General features: G+C 40.2%; 1 long non-coding RNA gene across 3 annotated transcripts; it reads right to left on the bottom strand.

Annotated features, from left to right (window-relative positions):
* Window positions 1-4,605: 4,605 nt before the first annotated feature.
* Window positions 4,606-23,624, bottom strand: LOC139186218 (uncharacterized). 3 transcript variants are annotated; one of them, XR_011569772.1, is made up of 3 exons: window positions 23,378-23,624; window positions 12,053-13,211; window positions 4,606-7,391 (listed from the first exon to the last, which is right to left on the bottom strand). It is a non-coding gene; the product is annotated as an uncharacterized lncRNA (long non-coding RNA). The 3 variants fall into 3 exon arrangements; XR_011569773.1 differs by lacking the exon at window positions 23,378-23,624 and having other exon boundaries at window positions 12,053-12,231; window positions 12,586-17,147; XR_011569774.1 differs by lacking the exon at window positions 23,378-23,624 and having other exon boundaries at window positions 12,053-12,656; window positions 13,043-17,147.
* Window positions 23,625-23,982: the final 358 nt, after the last annotated feature.

The following is a 23,982-nucleotide window of genomic DNA, read 5'->3' as shown; positions in this document are numbered from 1 at the left end:
TGCTAATTTCATAGTCCTGATTTAACTGTTCCTTGATCCCTTTCCCCTTTGGTAACCATAGCTTATTTTCTCTGTCTGTGAGTCTGTTTCATATATAGATTCATTTGTATTATTTTTTTGATTCCACATATAAGTGATATCATATAGTATTTGTCTTTTTCTATTAGACTTACTTCACTTAGTATAATTTTTTCTAGGTCTATCTATGTTGCTGCAAGTAGCAATATTTCATTCTTTTTATGGCTGAATACTATTCCACTGTGTATATACCACTTCTTAAGCCAATTGTCTGTTGATGGTCGCTTGGATTGTTTTCATGTCTTGGCTACTGTACATAGTGCTGCTATGAACAATGAGGGACATACACCTTTTTGAATTGCAATTTTCATCTTTTCCAGATTTACATCGAGGACTGGGATTGCTGGATCATTAAGTTCTTGCCCTAATAGCTTAGAGTGAAACACAGCTAACATAAGAGAGCCAATAAAATGAGGAGATGAATGGGAAAATTCCTCAGCCTATGTATTCCAAGTGGGAAGCTGATATTTGGGTGTGGGCTGCTTTTCCAACTACAGACAAAGCAGCATAATTTGTTTAAAAGAGGTCAGTTGGAAGAGTTTTCCAAAAAAATATTTCGAGGCAGTTAACATATGTGGTGAATATCATGCGTATTTAAATGGTCTGAAGAAAGTCTCCCTTAGTAGCAGACAGAAATATTAACTATATGGACAGTTCCATTACATTATGCCTCAGTTCCTCTCATCTGCCTAGAGTAGCCCTATCTGGGAAGACTGACTCCTGCACAGCATTTCAGTCACCAGAAAGGCTTGAACATGGCTGAGGGCATTAGAGGTTCCTCCTGATGGGAGGCTTACAGAACAGGTTCTTCTGGAGTGTTCTCACATTTTCACCAGTGACTGGACTGATAAATTCCCCAGTAAAATTGTCCCTTGGATGCAAATATCCCAAGCAAAGAGAGTAACTTCCGTTTGTTTTCCAAGGAAATGTTGCTTATTGCAAAAGAATGGAATCATCTTCCCAGAAAAAGCTGATTATAATAGTGTTTAGAGCTCTTTGAGAAAAATCCTTTCCCGATGCATTTTATTTGCTATGTTTTATTTAGAACAGAGAGTCTCTCTTTCAAGTATGTTTATTTCTTTTGGTTAAGTGGTGCCTATGACATTTATGGCCTAGAAGAGTGTAACATATCAATTATGCTGTCAAAAAACTAACCAATCTAAAGTTTGCCAAGTTATCTCTTGAGAATTTTTGGTTTCTTAAAGTACCTCATGTATTATATTATGTAGTTTAAGGTTGAGACAAAAAAAGTTGAAAATTCTAGATTTTTAAATATATATCTCAAAATAGTATTTTATTGTATTTAGGGAAATTTTTTAAACAGATTAGTCTTACTTAGTAATGTCCTTTTTCTAAGTTTTACATTACTTAAGCACTGAACTTGGGATATTGTTACTTAATAATATTCATACAAGTATTTTCCCTTGTATCAATAGAAGTTGAATAGTTCTTAGATTCCACCAGCTTGTTTAAGTCCCCAGGCTGAGATGACTCCCGCAGCAGTAGTCCTCTCACTGCATCCATCAGTGACCACTTCTTCTGAGAGGCAGGCCCTGATTCGTTGTGGCTACTGTGTTATTCAGGGAAACCTCCAGAAGTACAGGAGAGGGCAGAGGCTGCCTGGCTTGGCCTTTCTAGTCCTGTGGGTTGGCTGCTGCCTCTCTGCTTGGCATGTGCAGCTTGCTCTTGACCTCTAGTGGCCTGGAGTGTTTATCCTGAGTTGCTGTGGTCTGGAATTCTGCCTCCTGACCTAAGCTGTTCATTTCACTCTTTGGTCAATGGGAAAATGGCCTTCCTTCTAGAGTCCAGGTCTCTCCTTCTTGAGCATGTGGGTTGGAAGTAATGACTGCCTCATAACAGACTTTAAGAGCTAACATGAGTTTCAGTTATGTTACGAGCTCTCCAGTGGCAAAATGGCAATTCATACAGCAGAGTGGCTTAGGGTCTTACTGTGACAGGTTTGCACATTTAAAGAAAGTTGTTTTTTTTAACATATTTCTCTCTTTTCTAAGGTGTGTAGGCAGTCCTGCCCTCAACATTTTTGAGGCCCAGAGTAAGAGTAAAAAAATGGAGATGCACATGTAAAAGTCTAAATACTTGAGTATAAATCAAGCAAACCACTGCAAGGAGATCCGACCAGTCCATTCTAAAGGAGATCAGTCCCGGGTGTTCTTTGGAAGGACTGATGATAAAACTGAAACTCCAATACTTTGGCCACCTCATGCGAAGAGTTGACTCATTGGAAAAGACTCTGATGCTAGGAGGGATTGGGGACAGGAGGAGAAGGGGAAAACAGAGGATGAGATGGCTGGATGGCATCACCGACTCAATGGACATGAGTTTGGGTGAACTCCGGGAGTTGATGATGGACAGGGAGGCCTGGCGTGCTTCAATCATGGGGTCACAAAGAGTCGGACACGACTGAGCAACTGAACTGAACTGAATGTGTTATATAAAATACATCTTATTCTCCTAATGACAAATGTCCCTTTATTTCAATGAAATTTCCATTTAAAAAATTTCAGCCTTTTTACATTTTTTGAACTCATTTCTCATTTTCTATCATAATTTTGTCTTGTTTTCAACCTTGATGATCTAAAGTATAGTGTACTAAATTTGAAGACACTTTTTAAAAACATAAATTAAAATAGATGTAAAGATGGAAAAATAAAATATTTTTGTATTTTCCAAAAGATTCTTTTATTTTTTTTCTGAAATATTAAAAAAACTCTATTGAAAATTAAGATGTAAAATTCAAGTGGGAATTAGTAAATATCATAAATTTTAATCAATTTTGAAAATAAAGCTGGATATTTAATTTTCTGGATATAAATAATTTAAATATATCTATAAAAATAAAACTATTACTACTTCTAGTGTTCAAAGTCCATCTAGTTGCCACTGTAAAGATATTTTGCTTCATGCATGTTTTGTTTAGATCTTTATGCATTGTTTTAAAATGTGAACTTATATATGTATAACTTAAGAGTCATGTGAACTATTTAATATTGAAGAATGTTACTCATTTTGCACATGCAACTTCTATAACCAGTGTGCTGATTTGTGAGTGCCTCTGGACCCCCAATTTGAAACATAAAAAGAAGGAAGACTGAATGCTCAGTAGTAATGGGAAATGATACCTCATTATGCATGAAGTTATTATATTCATAATATTGGGGGGTGAGTGTGACACATTCTTTATTATGGTTTTCTTTTCTTAAGCACTTTTAGCTGCTAACACCCTCCCTGTACTCTGAAGCATTGTCAATCTCTGAAGTTGGCAGGGTCATAGCCCTCAAACCTTCATGGCATTTGGATACAGTTGTCATCCTTTCAAAGACAGGATGAGAGATGTGAAATTTCCCTGAGGCTTGAACAACATGAATAATGAGAGCAGATATGTAGGCTTTATGGACTGTGTTTAAATTCTGAGTCTTGGTTTAAAAGAGACAAAGATGCCCAGATGTTCTTTAGTGAATTCCTTTTGCTTGAAACCCAATCAAGAGACTGAGTTTTCTTTTTTTAGTTTTGTTTTGTAGGATAGCTGCTTAACAATGTTGTGTAGTTTCAAGTGGACAGCAAAGAGACTCAGCCATACATATGCGTGTGTGTGTGCCAAGTCTCTTCATTTGTGTCTGACTCTCTGTGAACTTACAGACTGTAGCCTGCCAGGCTCCTCTGTTCATGGGATTCTCCAGGCAAGATTATTGGAGTGGGTTGCCACGCTCTCCTTCAGGGGATCTTCCCGACCCAGGGATCAAACCCAGTTCTCTTACCTGTCCTGCATTAGCAGGCAGGTTCTTTACCGCTAGCACCACCTGAGAAGGCCCAGCCACACATATCAGATCAGATCAGTCACTCAGTCATGTCCGACTCTTTGCGACCCCATGAATCGCAGCACGCCAGGCCTCCCTGTCCCTCACCAACTCCCGGAGTTCACTCAGACTCACGTCCATCCAGTCAGTGATGCCATCCAGCCATCTCATCCTCTGTCATCCCCTTCTCCTCCTGCCCCCAATGCCTCCCAGCATCAGAGTCTTTTCCAATGAGTCAACACTTCGCATGAGGTGGCCAAAGTACTGGAGTTTCAGCTTTAGCATCATTCCTTCCAAAGAAATCCCAGGGCTGATCTCCTTTAGAATGGACTGGTTGGATCTCCTTGCAGTCCAAGGGACTCTCAAGAGTCTTCTCCAACACCACAGTTCAAAAGCATCAATTCGTCAGCACTCAGCCTTCTTCACAGTCCAACTCTCACATCCATACATGACCACAGGAAAAACCGTAGCCTTGACTAGACAAACCTTTGTTGGCAAAGTAATGCCTCTGCTTTTGAATATGCTATCTAGGTTGGTCATAACTTTCCTCCCAAGGAGTAAGTGTCTTTTAATTTCATGGCTGCAGTCACCATCTGCAGTGATTTTTGTGTTGAATTCTCCACCAAAATCCCCTCCCAGGGGATCCAGGCTACCATATAACATTGAGCAGAAGGCCCTGTGCCATTCAGTAGGTCCTTATCTGTTACCCATTTTAAATACAGCAGTGTGTACATGTTTATCCCCAACTCCTGAAAAGTGTGAGTGTCAGTGTATCAGCTTGCTCTGGGCCAGTCAGCACTTTAGCTTTGGATACTTAAGTATTGTTTGGCTTCTCATTTGCTCCCACATTCTCTCCTTGTTTACAATGTTTCCTTTGGCTGTCCTTTCCTGCCATCTAGTTTCCTCTGGACATTTCCAGAAGTCATATTTTTAATGTACCTGAATATCATCGTTGTCATAGTTTGAGCCCTTTCCATGTTTTGCACGTCTCTGAGGATTGTGACAGTGAAAGATACATTTTTTAGGGTCTTAGGGAAGATCATAAGTACTCTCAGAAGTGTTGCCTAAATCCACATGCTGGTCCAACCCAACTGGTGGTCTAGCTTACAAAACAGCATCCTGTTACATTTAAATTATTATCCTTCTGAATAATCTCTTCTCAACACTGGTGGTCTAAAAAATGACAAAATGTTCCAGATAGTGTGCTTTGAAGATAAACATGATATTGCTGACAGAACTTATTCCTAAATTCTTTGGTTCTTCTGTTGATCTTACTTCCTCATAAGAGGTAGTTACCACCCAAGTGTAAAAATAGATGCCATTTTTGGCTTTTCTGAGAAGGTCTTCTTTCATTTTGACTATATTCATATGGAGCAGATCCCACATAGATAATTTATGGTTAAAATAGAGCATTTAGGAGCTCAGTTTATCTTTTTTATTGAGATGTAATTCATATATTAGTTTTACAAAGATTCAATATTTGTATGCATTGCCACATGTATAATGATCTCCACAATAAGTCTGGTTAGCATGTCACCTTACGTTGCTGTTGTTTAGTTGCTAAGTTGTGTCCAACTCTTTGCAATTCTATAGACTGCAGCACACCAGGCTCCTCCATCCTCTACTATTCCCCGAGTTTGCTTAGATTCAAGTCCATTGAGTTGGTGATGCTATCTAACCGTCTCATTCTCTGTCGCATCCTCATCTCACATAATTACATTTTTTTTCTTTTTATGAGAGCTTTTAAGATCTATTTTCTTAGCAACTTTAAAATATACAATTATTAACTACAATTACCATACGCACATTATATATACCCATGACTTAATTGTTTTGTAACTTTAAGTTTGTACCTTTTGACTTTCTTCACCCACTTCTCCCACCCTAGATTGCTTCTGGCAGACACCAGTGTGCTCTCTGTTTCTATGAGTTCAGGTTTGTTAGATTCCACATATTAGTGAGTTGATACAGTATTTGTCTTTCTCTGTTTGGCATATTTCACTTAGCATAATACTGTTAGTATCAATCCATGTTGTTGCAAATGGCAAGATTTCACTCCTTTTTATGGCCGAATAATATTCCACCATATGGATATGCCATATTTTCCTTATTCATTTATCCCTCAGTTGATACCTGGATTATTTCCATGTCTTGCTATTGTAAATAATGTTGCAATAAACATAGGGGTGTTTATATCTTTTCAAGTTACTATTTTCTCTTTCTTTGGATGAATACTCAGGAGTGAAATTGCTAAGTTGTATGGTAGTTCTATTTTTAATTTTTTGAGTAAACTCCATACTAAGGAAACCATTTTCCTTAGTAACTGTACCAATTTACATTCCCACTAACAGGCTTTCCTTTTCTCTACATCCTTGGCAACACTTGTTTTTTGTGGTATTTTTGATAATAGCCATTTTGACAGGTGTGAGGTGGTATCTCACTGTGGTTTCAATTTGCATTTTAGCAGTTCAGAGTGTTTATAGATGAGGCTAAACATTAACTATCCGGGTATTGCTCATCAGTTCTGTATCTCTCATTAGTCTTAAAGTTTTTAATCCTAGTACTTCCTCAATTACCTTCTTGCTTCAGAATGATCAGTCATTTTGACACCCAGTATCATCTTTCAGTTCTCTTCTGTAGCCCTTCTTCCCTTTCACTTTTTCCACATTCCATATTAAAATTTGCATGGTGGTTAAGGCCATGAATCCATAGACTGCAGCACACCAGGCTCCTCTTGGAGCTAGGCCTTGAATCCTAGCTCTATCACTCGCTAGAATGGGACTTTTGGAAACAACCCACCCTGTCAGTTTCCCTGTTTATAGAATGGGGATTATAATGCCAATCTCATAGGGTGGTGGGAAAGATGAAATAAGATAATGCAGGTAAAGCACTTGGCAGAGATCTGACATGGGAAAGATACCACCAAATGGTACTTACTGCTGTTTGTCTTTCCTTTTATTTGTCTTTGGATTGTTTCATAGCTTTACCTGAACATCAGTTCAATTGAAGGAGGGAAATTGAAGGGGAATTTTAAAATTAAACAGCAGAACCAAGAGTTTCACAGTAATCTACTGGATATTAATTGAACACAGAAACATAGGCTGCCTCCTCTGAGATATACTGCTTTGAGAAAGAAGGAGATTCTTTCATGGATGTTACCAAAGCCAAACAAAATAATTATTCTTTCTCTCCAGGTATGGGTTTCTGATATCATTTCCATTTCCAGGGGAATTGAACTTAAGTAATTAATAGAATGTTATCTGTATAACACTGTATAAATACCAACAAACAAGTCCCACCAAACCCCCAAAACAGAAGATTCAAGCCCAGTCCTAAGGCACTCATGCTGTTATTCCCTCCACCCCCAGCTATCACCAGGCTGGCAGTAGGGTGGGCTGGTGGTAGGAGGAACATGTGCTGCTAACACGTGGTTTCTTCAGGGAAGAGGTCATACTTTGGTTGTGAAGAAGCACTATTTCAGGTCCTGTATTTAGTTTACTACAAAAAAATAAAAATATGGTGCATTAAAGGAAATAGAACTTAAATGGGGATAAAAACCCAATTAATCAAAGCATTTAATTCTCTAATGAGCATAAAAATGTCCCCTTCCTGGAAATAACTGAAATGAAATAACCGAAACTTTTTGAACATGTTAATTGGCTTTCTCTGCTTGCTTCCTCACAGGCTTACTCAGTGTTCCTGAAAATTCTCAAAGCAACCCTCCTGTATATCTTTAATCTTGCTATTCCTGGACTGGAGTCCCCTCTCTCTACCTCTCCACGAATCCTAAATAGTTCAAGGTCTTGCTGGCATTTCTGTTCCTCCTGAGACCTCTCTTCCTCCTGCTTTACCTTTTCATTGCTCTCTAAATTGTTTCAGTTAAACTTTAAACCATGTAGGAGAGCAAGGACCATGTCTTGTATTTTAAAAGTGCCACATCCCATGTGGTAGCTGGGTGTAGTTCTGGACACACTAGATATAAACTGAATACATTTTGTCTGATGGTTTGAAGACCTGCCTTTTACTTGACCAGAAATTCAGACAAATTTGGCAAGACGTTTATCCCTTTCAAAATATGATTAATAAGACTTTATGAAAAACTCTGGTCTCGTATGTTTTAAAATTTCCCTGCTCGTAGAATTCTCTGAGGCTCATACAAAGCAGCTGTGGATAGTGATCACGAGGTGTACTTTCACAAGCAACAGGAAAAGCAAACAGATGCAGTTGAAACCCATCCGGAAGAGTAAAAGGTGGTGGAAATATCACACTAGGAAATAAATTCATAAACACTGTAGACTTCGCTGTTACCCCTGAAGAATCATCCCAAATATACTAGATAACAACCTCAAATTCCTATGACGCTAAACAAGCAGAGCTTCTGGAAAATAATCCCTTTTGTCTTGCCTGTTTTTCTTGATTAAACAAGAAAAACAACATGGAAATGACTGGCAAGGTAGTGGCCAAAGGAAAAAGGAAAACCCCAAACTCAGAAGGCCACGAGTGTGAGATGACCTTTTCGTTTACTCTCTGCTTTTTATCTGCTGCTGTTTGGGATTCAGGAAAGACAGCTCTTCATGTTGTCTCAGCTGCATCTGCTGTAGCTTTTCTTTCCATTTCTAAAAGTCTCTCAGCAGATTCTATCATCTAAACAAAACAAAACAGCACAAATCCATAGATAACTTCCTCCTGGTTTTAAACCTGCCACATTTTGATGTCAGGAAAGAACAATTCTTTCTTTTTACTCCTCTCTCTTCAATAGTAGCTTTGGATGTGTGCTTGTCTCTTAAAGTTTTCTTATTTCAGGGTATATACGTGATGTTCTTTTTTCAAATCCATGTTAGATAATACAGATAAGGATGGTTTCTACAAATTACTGCATAAATCATTATAGTAGCTACATGAGAGGTTGTTAGATGGATTATTGAAGATGAAACACTATTCTCATCCTCTATTCTCTTGGCAGAAATGGTATTTGTAGAGGCAAGTAGGCTTGGCTTATTCTGTTACAGATTTAATCCTTCTTTTCCTTCTTTCTCCTCTTGCCTTCCATTTCTCCTTCCCTGCTACACTATTCTCAGCCTGCTATGCAGTGATTCTAAAGTATAATGACCTCCCAGTGTCTTCTTAATATTTGCCCACTTCATATAGGAAGCAGGACAGTGGGCCTTGGTTTGCTGCTTTCTTTAATATTGACGTATTTAGCAGCATTTTAGCTTATGGACACAAACTCAGAATTTTTTAAAAATTTGGCTTCTATATTTAGCTCGACTCTTCAGTGTCACATAGATTTTCCACATATTCTAACATGCATTTCCCTCCAGTCCTCATTGAATTAAATCTCACTGCTCTTTAGTTCTCGTTGATGGTTCTTTCCAGGAATGGTATCATATTAAATTTTTAAAAATACGTGGGAAATAATTTGACTTTTAGAAGCTATGTTTTGATTTTGAAAGAAAAATGGATGTGATTTTTTAAAAACCCCTTCCCCAACTATTCGAGAAAAATCAGAAAGTAGCAGCTAAGTGGTGGTTACTATGTGCTCCAGTATGTAATGAGGAAAGTAAATAATCACTCCTAAAGGCCCAGGCATTTGCCTCCCATTATAGAGACAAGTGATAAATAATACATTATCTGTAGTACTGTGTCAATAACATTATCAATAATATTAACTAGAATTGTAAACACCCTTGGTGATGATGGTAAACACCCTTGGTGAAACTAGCTTTGATACCCAAATGTAATAAGAACAGGGCAACTAAGGGACTGAAGTATCCATAAACAGGGAATGAGAGAAGGGCCTTGGACTGTTTATTTTGCAGAAGAAGAGATTAAAATGAGATGTGAAAGAGGGAGCAAACTCTGTCCACATTGTTCCTTCAGGCTTGTTGGGTTTGTTGCCTTCTAGAAATAGTCCAGCAAAGGTTGAGCAACTAGACTTCTGGAAAATGACAAACAGAGTTCTTTTCCTGGGTGAGAGCATGGGGGATGGTGTCTGTGGTCTGTGCATGAGATATGGGGAGAGTTCCAAGTTGCTAGTTGACGTAAAGGCAGGATGTTACTGAGATCGCTGATGGTAGTCTGCACTGAGCGTTTCCGATGGCTTAAGGCTGTGAACCCATTTCTTGTTGTGGGTTCCCCTGTCTCCTGTGTACTGTGAGTTGTGAGGTTGAGGTCCCGGGTGGCCAACAGGGAAGTCTGCAAATCTGCACTGGAACACCGGGTAGCAGGGAGAAGCACCCAGCAAGTTGGGGCTGAACATTTGGTTTGGTCAACTCATAAGGGAATTTGTTTATTGACACCAGACTTGCCCTGTTTTTCCACTGGGATCACAAGAGCTTTCCTCTTGTTAACTTTAGAGAAGTTGAGAAGGTGAAGGTCAAAGCATTTGTGCATGGTAAGTTGCTTTAGTCATGTCCGACTCTTTGTGACCCTATGGACTAGCCCACCAGGTCCTCTGTAGGATTCTCCAGGCAAGAATACCAGAGTGGGTTTCCATTTCTTTCTCCATGGGATCTTCCCTACCCAGGGATTGAACCCACATCTCTTATGTTTCCTGCATTGGCAGGCAGGTTCTTTACCACTAGCGCCACCTGGGAATCCTTTGTGGAGGTTGTCAAAGAACACTTATAAAAGCTATAGTTAGTTCGTGTTAGTTGTTCAGCTGTGTCTGACTCTTTCCGACCCCATGGACCCCACCAGGCTCCTCTGTCCATGGAATTCTCCAGGCAAGAATACTGGAGTGTGTGGCCATTTCGTTCTCCAGGGGATCTTCTGACCCAGGGATCAAACCCATCTCTCCCTCACTGCAGGCAGATTCTTTACCCCTGAGCCACCAGGGAAGCCCCTAAAAGCTATAGACCCTCTCAGTAAGCCCTGAGCATGGTGTGAACATCAGTTGGGACCTGTGTGTTGTCTGAGGACCTGACTGTCTTGGAGGCTTTCATTGTTCTGTCACAAGGCATCATAGACATCCTTTCCTGTGATGGTTTTGTTGTAGCTAATAGGAAGAAAAAAAATGGCAAGTGTAAGCTTGGGAGAGTGAGAGAAGTGGTATGAGAAATACATAGATGTACTGAGAGGAAAGGAGTGGAATCAATGTAGGATGAGAATTTGAAACACAGAAATGGGAGAGGAAGAAAAAGAGATGTTCTTTGGATGCTTACAGATCAAAGAACTAGAACTTGAAAAGGAACTTGACTTACAGAGACAAAGCATATTGAATAAGTAAGAGAAGAAGCAATGGAAATAACTTTATCTCTTCTTTCCTATGAAATAGAACTCTCCTTTGTTGAAAGATGTATTATCTGGTCTACTGCCAACCTCCAAGCTCTAGAAGTAGGCACTTGTGATATTCCTTGTTTCAATCTAGGAACCTGGTGGATAAACCATAGTGATAACATACTTAAAGTAAGCTTGATTTTTAAAAAAAATCAGTTAAAGATAGATTTGCATCCAGAATTTTACATTGGTAGAAACCAGAAGGCTTAAGGAATCCAAGAAAAAGAGATTTTGTTTTCATTTAACATCATTCGATTGGAAACACAAGAACCGAGAGGTGGTTTTTAAAAACTCCTCATGACAATAGTAAAATAAGTGACTAATGTCCTGGAGTGAAGCCAGAGACCAGTATATGTCCCAGTTTCCTGGGATGAAGGAAGGATGCTCGTATTTGTGGAAAGGGAAAGGGAAGTCATACTTATGGAGTGCCACACACTAGGCTAAACACCTTACATGTTCGATCTCATTTATTCATCACAACCCTGCAATTCAGCATTATTATTGCTGTTTTGCAAAGGAGGAAACTGTGGTTCTGTCACTTAGGAAAACATATATAAGGGCCATAAGTAATTTTTTAAACTATGTCTTTCATTTATTGGGTATCTGGGGTTTGGAGTCAAGTGTAAGGTTTCTATAACTTGACTTTCAAGGCTGTGAGATTTCTTTTGAGAAATTGTCAGCTCCTCCCTTTTGTGAGAGTATATTGACATCCTACACTCCCTACTGCCACTACTCGGTTGCTACTCATCTCAACTAAGATGGCAAGAGCTGAAACCTCCAGGTCATGATGTCCTGCCATTCTGAAACTTCACCTGCAGCTTCTGATGGTAACATCTGTTGAAACCTGGTTAAGCCTATAGTTGGACAAGGAGACAACTTACCCATCCTTCTCTTGACTCAGGTTAAGCAGCTCTCACACTTGTGATGGAGAGTCCCTGCAGAAGCATCTTGGAATTGATGTCTCCCTCCTGGAAAGTCCCATCTCAGGATGTCTTAATGTACTGAATTGTGTCTTCTCCTTCTACCAATTCAAATGTTGAAGCTTCAACTCCCAACATGACTGTATTTGGAGACAGAGCCTCTGAGAAGGTCATAAGGATTAAATGAATCATAAGGGTAGAGATTAATCTAATAGGTCTGGTATCCTTGTAAGAAGAGGAGGTGATATGAGATCTCTTCTCTCTGCCAGTACACAGAGGAGAGGCCATGTGAGGACATGGCAAGAAGATGGCCATCTACAAACCAGGAGGAGACGCATCACTAGAACCAACCTTCGCAACACCATGATCTTGGACTTCTAGCTTCCAGTACTGTGAGAAAATACACATCTGTTGTTTAAGTCACTCAGTCCATGCTATTTTGTTATGGCAACCTGAGATGATTAACATAGATGATTTCTGCCAAAAAACTGTACCTGTAATAAGGGATTGAACACCAGTAGTTTCTTCGGCATGAGGTGCCAGAAAGCACTGTGAGATGGTGGGGCTGTGAGACAAAGAAGGAAGGAAAACCAGTGAAAAGTGTGGTCATGAGTGAACTGGACTATGTGGAATTGGATCTCAGTGCTTCTGGGGAGCTTCTGAAGGATTGTGGAACACATCTCCGAATCCTCTTATTGCAGAGTATTTATCCATCTACTCCTCTCCCCCAGTCATTGAGTGTCCCTCCCACAACCCCAGAGCAATTTCCAGCCTGCCAAGATCCACAGCCAGCGCAGGCAGAGATGTAGAAAGCCATTTAAGCATGAAGAGTCAAACAGTTATCTCTTGAATAGGCCAAGAGTGACCTTCAAAACGAATGTTAAATTTCCATCTTAAAAAGAAATCACTATACAATGTGTGCAGTAGATACTTCACTCCATCTCTACATACCTTATCCTGGATCCTTTCCAGTCATGAGCTTATCCCATTCCTGCAACTCATCCTCTCCTGAACTGCTCAGGTGTGGAGTAATATTTCCGAATGGAGGAAAAGTCACAAATGTCCTCATGTCAGAATCTCACCATCAAAAGTTCCCACTGTGAGTTAAAGAGTTTTGTTTCTGGTAGGATGGTATAGACAAACAGTTGATAAGTGCTAGCCTGAGAAGCTTAATTCAACTGAAATTCTCCTGACGAAGTCCCTGCCACTGCCTAGCACTGATTTGACAAATTTCTCACCTTTGGAATTTGCGCTTTATATTAAGGCATTATGCCCAGCAACAGGCTAACCAAGGGCATATTTCAAGGGGAGGGGTGAACAACACAAGGGTGCATTGTTTCCCATTGGCCCCTATTATCAGAGCAAAATGAAGAAGTGCAATTGGTTGTATTTGTTGGGAGAGAGAGATAAGCAGACAAGCAATCCTGGGCTCCTTGATAGAGAGAGGGTAACAGCAGAACTCTGGTTACTACACCCTCTTCCTGCCCATCACTATTGCTGTTCTGCCTTGGACTCCATCCCAAGTGAAGTGTTCTTCCCACTAATTGTTTAATGTGGCTTAGTCATGTTTTCCTCAAAGAAGGCACTTGGCTTGAGTGTATGTGGTGAAAATTTTCTTGCTTTCCACACCTCCCTCCCTTCTTTTCTCACTCGCCTCCTGTTTCTTTCTCTTTGTGTGCTTAGTCGCTCAGTCGTGTCCAACTCTTTGTAACCCCATGGATGGTAGCCTGCCAGGCTCTTCTATCCATGGGGATTCTCCAGGCAAGAATACTGGAGTGAATTGTCATGACCTCCTCCAGGGGATCTTCCCCACCCAGGGATTGAAGCCAGGTCTCCTGCATTGCCAATGGATTCTGTACCCACAGAGCCACAAGTCACATAAAAAATATTGACATTATCTTTAAAAAAAAAATCATACTTGCTCACCATAAAATATCACACAATGCTGAAAAGTATAAAACTGCAATGATTATAAATATCTTCAATTACCTACCAGAAATAACTTATGGTTATTTCAGACACCTTTCTGTATATATTAGAAAGATAGATACATAGAGATATAAATACTTATAAAAAATGGAGTTATTCTCCATATGCTACTTGAAAGTGATATGCATTAAATTTTATCTTGTTAATAATTTAGCCAAAAAAAAGAAGAAACAGAATTAAATGAAGTATTGCTGAAGTTCAGATAAATTTTCACTGTAAGGCAAATTGGTTCTCAAGGTATCTTGCTAAGAGGATACAGAGAATGTAGTCGTTTTTTTAAAAACTACAGATTTAAATTTTGGATAGTATCTATTGACTCCTTGCTCTGAATATTAGAAAATTAGCACACTTTCCCCCTCCAGCTTTCACCTGGATGCCAGTTTTGAAAATTATTCATATTATAATTTTTCTATTTTCAAGATTTTTGAGATTTACGTTTATGCATAGTTCTATGATGCTGGGAGGGATTGGGGGCAAGAGGAGAAGGGGACGACAGAGGATGAGATGGCTGGATAGCATCACTGACTTGATGGACGTGAGTCTGAGTGAACTCCAGGAGTTGGAGAGGGACAGGGAGGCCTGGCGTGCTGCGATTCATGGGGTCGCAAAGAGTTGGACACGACTGAGCGACTGATCTGATCTGATCTGATCTGATGTACACACTGATTCGATGTTTACCACCTGTCTGTTCTTTCCAAAGTAATTTATTTTTGTTCATTTTTATGTTGACTGGATCTTACCTTTCAATATTTAAAAAATCTTTAAATTAAATTAAAATTTTTGGGGGGGGAGCAACTTGTGGGGTCTTAGTTCCCTGACCAGGCATCAAACCTGGGCCCAAGGCAGTGAATGTGGCAAGTCCTAACCATTGGACTGCCAGGGAATTCCCAGTTTTTCATTTTTCTTTCCTTTTAGGTCTTATGGGTTATAGAGTTTCCAAGTTCTTACCCAAACTGACTCTCAAGACTATAAATATTATCTGAAATTGAGAAATTTTGTGGAAAAATTTGGGATCTATCTGATTAGTTACTTGCTTTTTATGCCTAGATTTAAACAATGTTTGTTAATTTTTAATGGCAGCGAGGTACTTTTCCAGGATGTATACTGCCATTGATCATACTGATAATGTTTTTACAACTGCAGGTTTTACTCTAATAATTTGTACCTGGAAGGATCTAGTTCAAGGAAATTTATTTATTTTTATAGGATATCTTTGTACATTTTCTTCTATTCCATTTTTCTGTTCTGTCTTCACAACAATTATGTGTATGTTCATTTTTAAATCTAGCTTCCCTATGTATCACTTTTTCTAGACATTTTAAGTATATTATTCCTCTTTTCTATCTCATTTTGTTTAATTTTCTCAAGACTACTTATTATGTCCCTGAGGATATTTTCAGTTGTTCTTATTCCATTTTCTTAATTTCTTCTTGTGTAGCATCTACCACTCAAATGTTGTTTTCCACTTCCATTTATTTTCTGAGCTCTGCTTTCTTGGATATGATATTCTTCTATAATTTAACAAGCTCTTCTTTGTACTGTTATGATGACTTTGTCTTTTCTATGAGGCCAAGGAGAGCTGTTTGTCTCTTATCTTCATTATCTTTCTTTCCCCTACTCACTCCTCATAATTGAATAGAGCTAGTGGTTTCCTGACACACTGATGCATTTGTGTGTCAGAACTGGGGTTAAGGTGAGACAAGCAAAGTGCCTGGGGTGCAAAATTCAAGAGCAACAGACTTTCAGGGTCTCCCTGGGCTCCTTACTTGCCTCACCTTACTCCTGGCCCTAGTTCGTATGTGCGTGTTTGTGTGTATGTAGAGAATGGGTGTTGGGGGTAACACTGAATGGGTAGCAGTGGTGCAGTAAGTCATGGATACCTGCTGACCGCCTTAGGGTTTCTTGTCTTGGAGACTTTCTCCCTTCCCAAAGTTGACACTCCCTTTTTGCCTAGGGACACAATTTTCCTGTGTTTTTTCCCTATATAGAGAATAGTATAGTGAACAGCAGTCATTTGAATCACAGGCTCACTGTTCTCTGCCCATCACTCTTTCCTCTCCTCCCTCTACGCTGCTTCACTTCTGCCTACTTCCCTTGGGTAAGAGGCTGGATCATCCCATAGAAAAGGTAAGGTGACATGCTTTCACTCTGAGCTCCTTTTCCTTTCTCCAGTTTTGTGATATTGCTCTATGACTGTCCGGGACCATTCCCTGCCTCTCTCATCATCTGTTTTCATGTCAAGAACACATGGTTTCAGTTCAAAGATTACTGGCTGTGACCTTCACTTACTGTAGGGGATGCCTTTATCTCACCTAACATCTGAGAAACTGCGCACGTACGCAGCTAACTGACTCAGTCCAGATTGCACAGTGCCTGCAGGTTGGCTCTCGGATGTGTGATTTGTGGTTGTGATACTGCCCATGTTTTGCAGAAGTGGGAGCTTTTCCTCTGTATTTTTAGATATTTTTGTGGGTTTCTCTAGGGTGGCAAGCTGAGAAAAAGGGCTAAGAGGCATAGTGTGAAAGGAGATGGGCAGGATCCAGAAAGGGACACTGTTGTTGTTGAGGCTGTGACTTCCACAAGGTACCAACACTTTGCTTTTGTACAGGCTCCAAGCTGAAATTAGGGACGTTGATTAAGAAGGGAGGAAAATTTGTCTTAGCTTTTCATTTTTGTTACAAGGAAGGGGGGATGTGGAGGGCCTTTTCCAAGGCTAGGACTGAAGATTCCAACCACAACTAGTGCGCAAAAGTTGATTACTTCTGCATTGTCATTTCCAGACATAGATACGCTGTTGTGATTCACCCAGTGGGCCAGTCATGTCATATAGTTTGCCCATCGTGGACATGGGGTCTCCTTGGAGCTAGATTGTTGCTTGTCTGGGTCTTTCCCAGGCTCTTCCTTGGACTGCCTAGGCTCTAAACCTAAATAATTTTTTTTTTAATTTTAGCAAAATAGACTAAATTAATTTAGTTTATACTTTTTAGTCATAAGAAGAAAGCAACATACTACCCCAAAGACAATCATATTTAGGAAAAATGTCTTTTCTGAAACTTGGTTATTTTTGTTGTTCCATGATAGAGTTAAAAACAGTCTTCTGAGGTTCTTGGGAATTGACCAATGGGCATTTTCAAGGCTGATTGTAGCATCTCCTTTTCTGAGCCTTGTTAGAAAAGTTTAAATAGGAATAAGTTAGCCTAGTTTGAAATCATTACTGTCCGGAAGAATGTAGGTTTTTAGACAACTTCTTGAGATTATTTCCAGATCTATGATTCAATGGTAAGTACTCCCCAAGTTTTCCAATGTAAAATTACTATTTATAGAAAAACCAAGAAAGAAGGAGTTATGGTAGATAATTTCTTGTAATATTTTTAGTGATCCTAGACCAAGTCCTTTAAAAAAATTTTTTAGCAATTCATTTGACACACTAAGTGCACAAATCTTTTATTTTTCTGTTAAATACATTGGTCTCACTTATAAAACATGATCAGTGGTATTCATAAGCTCTCAGATAATTCTGTCATGTAAATAAATAACCTTTCCTTTAGGTTTGAGACTGTAAAGAATCTGCCTGCTATGCAGGAGTCCCAAGTCAGGAAGATCCCCTGAGAAGGGAATGGCTACCCACTCCAATATTCTTGCCTGGAGAGTCAGTCCCATGGACAGAGGAGCCTGGTGGGCTATAGTCCATGGATCTCAAAGAGTCGGACACAACGAAGTGGCTGACATTTTCACTTTCTTTTTTTCCATTCTTGAATAAATTGCCTTTAAGTGTTCATCTAGATTTACAGTCTTTTGAGTCAGTACATTATTGAGATCATCTGTGGATTTAGTTTATATTCCCCATTTTCTCTTTTTTGAATATATTAATATTTAGTTTCAGTGTGCATCATATCTGTTTAATTTTAGTTTTGAATAGCTGTAGTAATAACATTTTTGAGATTTACTGTTCATTTCTTTTTTAAATATAAAATTTAAACATGCATTTTCTTTCATAAGGAATCACGTCTTGTGCTTCTGAGTGATTTCCCCCCTGCCCCCATTCCTCCCCACTTCTTTCTATTGTCATCCATTACTTCTGTCTACATCCCTTCTCTGAATCAGCATTTGTTTATTTGGGAGTGTGAAAGTGAAAGCGTCAGTTGCTCAGTTGTGTCTGACTCTTTGTGATCCCATGGACTGTAGCCCATCAGGCTCCTCTGTCCATGAAATTCTCCAGGCAGGAAAACTACAGTGGGTTGCTATTCCCTTCTCCAGGGGATCTTCCCAACCCAGGGATTGAACCCAGGTCTCTTGCATTGCAAGCAGATTCTCTACTGCCTGAGCCACCCTTGAAGTAGTTGTATATAATTAATTGCTTTGCTGCTGATGGGATTGACCACATGGCTCCCAAATTTGATGTTGCAGTGGGCCAACACTTTTGATATAATCCAGACAGTACTATGAAACTGATAATATTAGGTGAAGCAATGGAGAAAAGGATCAGTACATGTAAAAGAATCGATTTTTGTGGGTTCTAATCATCTTGCTTTTATTTTCTTTTATCACTCTGCTTCTTTCTTTTTCCTTTCCCATAGACTACTTTGATCATGATATTTTTTATGGCTCCTCTTTCCCATAATCTGTTCTCAACTAGGATGATTGCCTAGCACCGAGTAAGAAATTTTCTCCTGTGAGCCTTCTCTCTCATCAAGCTCAACTTTCATTCTTCTCAGGAGATGGATTACAGAAGGAGCAGATTTAAAATTCACTGCCTGCTCATGAATAAACATGGTAAAGAGAGCTGTTGAGGTAAAGTTATATTACAAAGTATTTGTTTAAAAAACTCATCCTTTTGTTCTCATGGAATTTCTCTCTTAAATTCACTTTAGCAAATAATAACAACCATAAAAAATAAATATACCCAAAGGCCTTAATAAAAAGGGAGAACAAATGCACAGCATTTTATGTCATGAAAATAATAGCTCTGGGAAGTCCACTGGAACGTCCACTGCTTCAGCCTGACCTTGGCTGTTGGATTTCCAATGTTTCCCCTCAAGTTCTAGATGAACTGTGAGTGCATGCGTGCACGCAATCTCACGTGTGCCTGAAACACATCCGCTGACTAGAAGTTGGTGTATTGAGATTTCGTGATTGTTTTTGTTCATCAGAGTGCTTATTTAAGACACATGAAGTTAATGACAGTCCACTCACCTCTCATTCTGCCCTCCTCCTCAATCTTTATTTCCTGGGTAATAGGAACTTCTTCTTCCCAAACAGTTTTGCTGCAATTGGGAACTATGGCCACTTGATGTGAAGAGCTGACTCATTGGAAAAGACCCTGATGCTGGGAAAGATTGCAGGTAAAAGGAGAAGGGGGCAGCAGAGGATGAGAGGGTTGGATGGCATCCCTGACTCAATGGACATAAGTTGGAGCAAACTCCAGGAGATGGTGAAGGACAGGGAAGCCTGGCGTGCTGCTGTCTATGAGGCTGCAGAGAGCTGGACACAACTTGATGGTTGAACGACAGCAACTATACTAATGTGTGTTTGGAAGCCATTTTATTATTTTTAAAGTGTTTTTTAAAGTGTCTTTCTACCCTTTTTATTCCCACTAGACTTTGAAAGAGTCTTAAAGAGCATTGCCACTATCTGCATTTATAATCACCAGTATTTTTAAGTTTTTTTTTTTTATTAGAACACTGGACTGGGCTCTTTGGTTGTTACCGAAAAATAGTGGAAGTAGCCATTCATTTTCTTAATGTGCCAAATGTTCTAGTCCAAGCTAAATATCATGGCTGGGATAGATTAAGGGAGAAGGACTTCTTTTTTTTCTTACTTGGTATTTCTTATATATTTAAAAACATATTTATTAATTATAATTGGAGGCTAATTACTTTACAATATTGTGGTGGTTTTTACCATACATTGACATGAATCAGCCACGGGTGTACATGTGTCCCCCCTGCCCCGAACCCCTCTCCCACCTCCCTCCCCATTTCATTCCTCTGGTTGTCCCAGTGCACTGGCTTTGAGTGCCCTGTTTCATGCACTGAGCTTGGGCTGGTCATCTATTTCACATATGGTAATATACATGCTTCAATGCTATTCTAGAGGAGGACATAGAATTCTGAGAAGCAGGCAGGGTTCCTTGTCTTTGCACAGACTGGACCAGGAGTCCAAAGACTTGCCTTTTAATTTGTCTCTGACACTAACTAGGTGTCTTCATACCGCTTCACCTTTTGGAATCTTTGTCTCTTTGTTGATTAGGTTAGTTTTAGAGGAGAACTGCTTCAATCTTGTTTTTCTCCTGCTTTCAAGCCTCTCCCCAGCTCGCTGAATTAAAGTCCAACTCTGTGCTTGGCATCCGTGGCCCAGAGCCTGCCTTCCCGACCGGGTCTGCTGTGAAGCTACGGCAGGCACCTACTCTGTCGTGGGTGGTGTGGTTCCCTAGGGCTCCCCTGGCTCTTTCGTCTCAGCCTGGCCTGATTGTCCTTCTCACTCTGCCGTGTTCTCCTACAGTGCACACACTGCTTTCCACCCAGCAGCTGAAGGCAGAAGCCTAGCTGTTCCTTTTTACATTCCCTCAGCATCCCTCACCAGTTGATCCTTTGCCACTCCATCCTATTAATTTCTTCTGCTTAAAATCTTTTCATGCATTTCCTCTGTATTCCATGTGCTAGGTTGAGTCTCCTTTGTATTGTACCTCAATTGTTGCCATAACTCCTAATGCTTTTTGCTTCAGTTCTTCCCTTTAAATCTGTTCTCCATTCTGCTGGCCAGGTGATCTTTGTAAAATGCAGTTACAGTCCTGCATGCAGTCCTTCAGTGCGTTTCCATTAGTCTATGGAAAGTAACCAAAAGCTTTTCACAGCCCACTTTGTATTGTGGTTACATGTGCCTTTGCTTTGTCTTGCCTCTTGATTATGAGCTATCAGAGAGTGGGGCCTATGCATTACTCAGCTTTTTATTTCCCAAAGCTTCTAGCAGAGCAGCTCACATTCTAGTAGGTGTTTGCTGCATGCGTGTTATGTGATTCTATCAAATAGAACTGATATTATCTATTGTATCTTTCTCAAATCCGAAATATTGTATGGAAGACTTTCGGTAAAATTAAATGGATCCATCCTCAGCAATTAAAAAAAAAAAGCCTGCATGAGTCACATAATCATAAGTCCATCCGAAAACTTTTTCTTTCTATGAATAAAAACTCATCTTTATGTAAATGATGTTCCAGTCATGATGAACTGTTGCAAATCTCAGAAACAATGACGGAGCTCTCCAGATGAAAGTCCAAAGAAGGTGAAGCTGGGATGCAGTCTGTCTTTGGAGCTCTCAGCAGCAAATAGGGTGGCAGGACTTGATGAGAGCACTGTGCTAAGTGATCCTTAAGGACTCAGCAGACTATAGGGCTCCCTACAGACAGCCAGCAAGCCCTTAATGGGCATCCCAGAGGGGCTTAATCTTCCATGTGCTGTACTCAGACACAGTCATGTCCGACTCTTTGTGACCCCATGGACTGTTGCCCGCCATACCGTCTATACCGCCACTCAAGAACCTTTGCTCTTGGCTAAGATTACTTGGTAAATCTGCAAAGTTGATTGGCCCACAGCCAGAGTTCAAATATTCTCTTTCTCATCAGTTTTTCCTTTTACATCTCCCAGGCATGGATAAAAGCTATGAGATGGGCCGGCTCGAGTCCTAGTCCACTTTAAGCATTATTTCACCAGAAAAAACAACTCACCGTTGCCCCTCTTAAAGAGATAAAAACTCCCCTGCTTAGAATTCTGTGACTCATGCCACTTGGACACAACTACATTCTTTCTAGGGCGGAAACCCTGAATTCAAGTGCAGCTGGCCAAGTTGGGGAAGAACTTTAAGCTGTTTCTGGGAAAGAACTTAAGTCTTCTTACTGATGATGAGAAACAGTTTTTAGTCTTTGTGAAGAGTTAGAAGCAGTATGCTGTTGAATAATAACCTCGGGGCCAGCCAAAGAATGTTTGAGTGGTGTTTTGATTACCATTAAGTTTTTTCTTTTTTAGTGTAACCTACTAAGTTTCTGAATTCTTGTGATAAATGTAATTCTAGAGAAGCATCAAAGGGGAAGGAAGTACAGATGGGAGTGAAAACAGGGAAGGGTTACCAGATATTTGTAATAGCAAAGTGTCTTTTTGCTAAACAGTTTTGTAGCTAAAGCCACAATTTTCTGTGTAGTTGGGGATAGATGCCATATTTTCTTCCTATATGGCGGGATCTAAGCTAGCACTCAGCCCACTTGATAGACCTCACATAAACCCTGCAAGATGAACAAACTCTAACTGCCAAACAGAATCTACATTTGCCTCAGAGACCGATGAGTATTTATTCAGTGCCCCTAGTAGAATTACTTAGGGACTAAAATAAAGCTGTGACAAAGCAGGAAAGGCACAGCAGTGAGAAATGCAGTGTTTAACAGAAGGGATGTTGACGAAACAGGACTGATGCTAAACTCCCTTGGGCAAGTAATCATCTCTTCGAGCCTTTCTAAATCACGGAAGTGTGTTGTGAGTTTTTTCTGGTCTGCATGTTTTCTATAGTCTGCTGAGGCCTTGAGGATCGCTTAGCACAATGCTCTCATCCAGGGTAAAGGGGATCTAAAATGAATGTCATTCAGCCTTATTATCTAACCACAAACTTTGTGCCTTGGACCTGGAGACTCCTGAGTGCCTGCTATGGTTGAAAGTCCCAGGGGGCAACAGTTCAGTAGCTAACTGAGGCTTTCTTTTGTGTACATCTTGCCAAAATCCCTTAAGAGCATCTTTACCGCCGCGCAGTTTTCAGGATGAATCCTTTTCAAGTGTAAAATAAACAGGGGTTTAAAAATCTTCCCTTCTGTTGCAGACAGAATTCCAGCTGTCGGTTTCTTCCTTCCCTCCAGCAAAAACAAAGCGAGTGACTTGTATCCATTTACAGGCCACAGAGTTTCACCTTGGTGCTCCCTTTACTGGTCGGGATGCATTCCTTCTGTTGCATTTCCTGCATCAGCTAGCTTTTCATCTTCCTGCCTCCCTCAGTGTTTCCCCAACTCATTGTAACTCTTCAAGCCCTTAAAAGTTTTCCTATTGCTATCGCTTGCTAATTTTTTTGGTTCATTTCCCCAATATTACCCTTTTCCTGCCAATCCACCATGCTGCCATAGTTACCTTTACAAAACACACCACAAGTTTTATCTGCCTTAAGCCTGCTTAAAACTGGTGATAAGTCCCTACTGTTTCCCAAAGTGTGTGGGATAAAGTACCAGCTCCTCGGTGTTGGGGTTTGAGGCAGAAGCTTACTTACCGTTCTTCCTTTCCAGATTCAGAATCAATTGTGTGTTCGACACACAAGCCAGATGGAGATGAAAATGCAGCGTTCGGCTCACTACTGATCATGCTGCACTGGGGCTTGGGCCAGAGGCAGGCTAAAATATGACTTCCTGGAACCTTTGCCTTGAACTTACCCATAAAGTTCAGGAAGAGCTGCTGGAGAACTTCTGGTAGAGGTTTTGACGGGGCCTGGGGACAGCCTCAGGGGTTGAGCAATCAATCACAAGCCTGTTTGCAGGGCTTGCTGAGTCTCTGGAAATAACACTTCCTTAAAATCTCAGATGGAGGTCAGCCTATTCAATGTCTGGAAATCCAATAGGCTAGCAACTAAGACACAGTCATACCACAGCCTGATCCTTGAATCCAACCTGCTTTCAGAGTTCCTGATTAGCCCACTTGGAGTTCCTATTTCTTAGCAATGTCTTTACCTGTTTCCCTCTTGGTCCCTGTTCTTGGAATAGGCTGGGATAATGAGATGGGGTTTATCCTCCTGGAAGTTGCTTTAAAATGATGACATCATAGTCTATTTCAGGTGGGAGCATATAGCCTGAAGTACTTGGTGAGGTCTGGGGAAATTTG

The sequence above is a fragment of the Bos indicus genome, chromosome 12 (genome assembly GCF_029378745.1).
Source record: "Bos indicus isolate NIAB-ARS_2022 breed Sahiwal x Tharparkar chromosome 12, NIAB-ARS_B.indTharparkar_mat_pri_1.0, whole genome shotgun sequence".
In the NCBI taxonomy this organism is placed as follows: Eukaryota; Metazoa; Chordata; class Mammalia; order Artiodactyla; family Bovidae; genus Bos; species Bos indicus.
The sequence above is the reverse complement of the archived record's forward strand: the minus strand, read 5'-3'. Positions and strand labels throughout refer to the sequence as shown.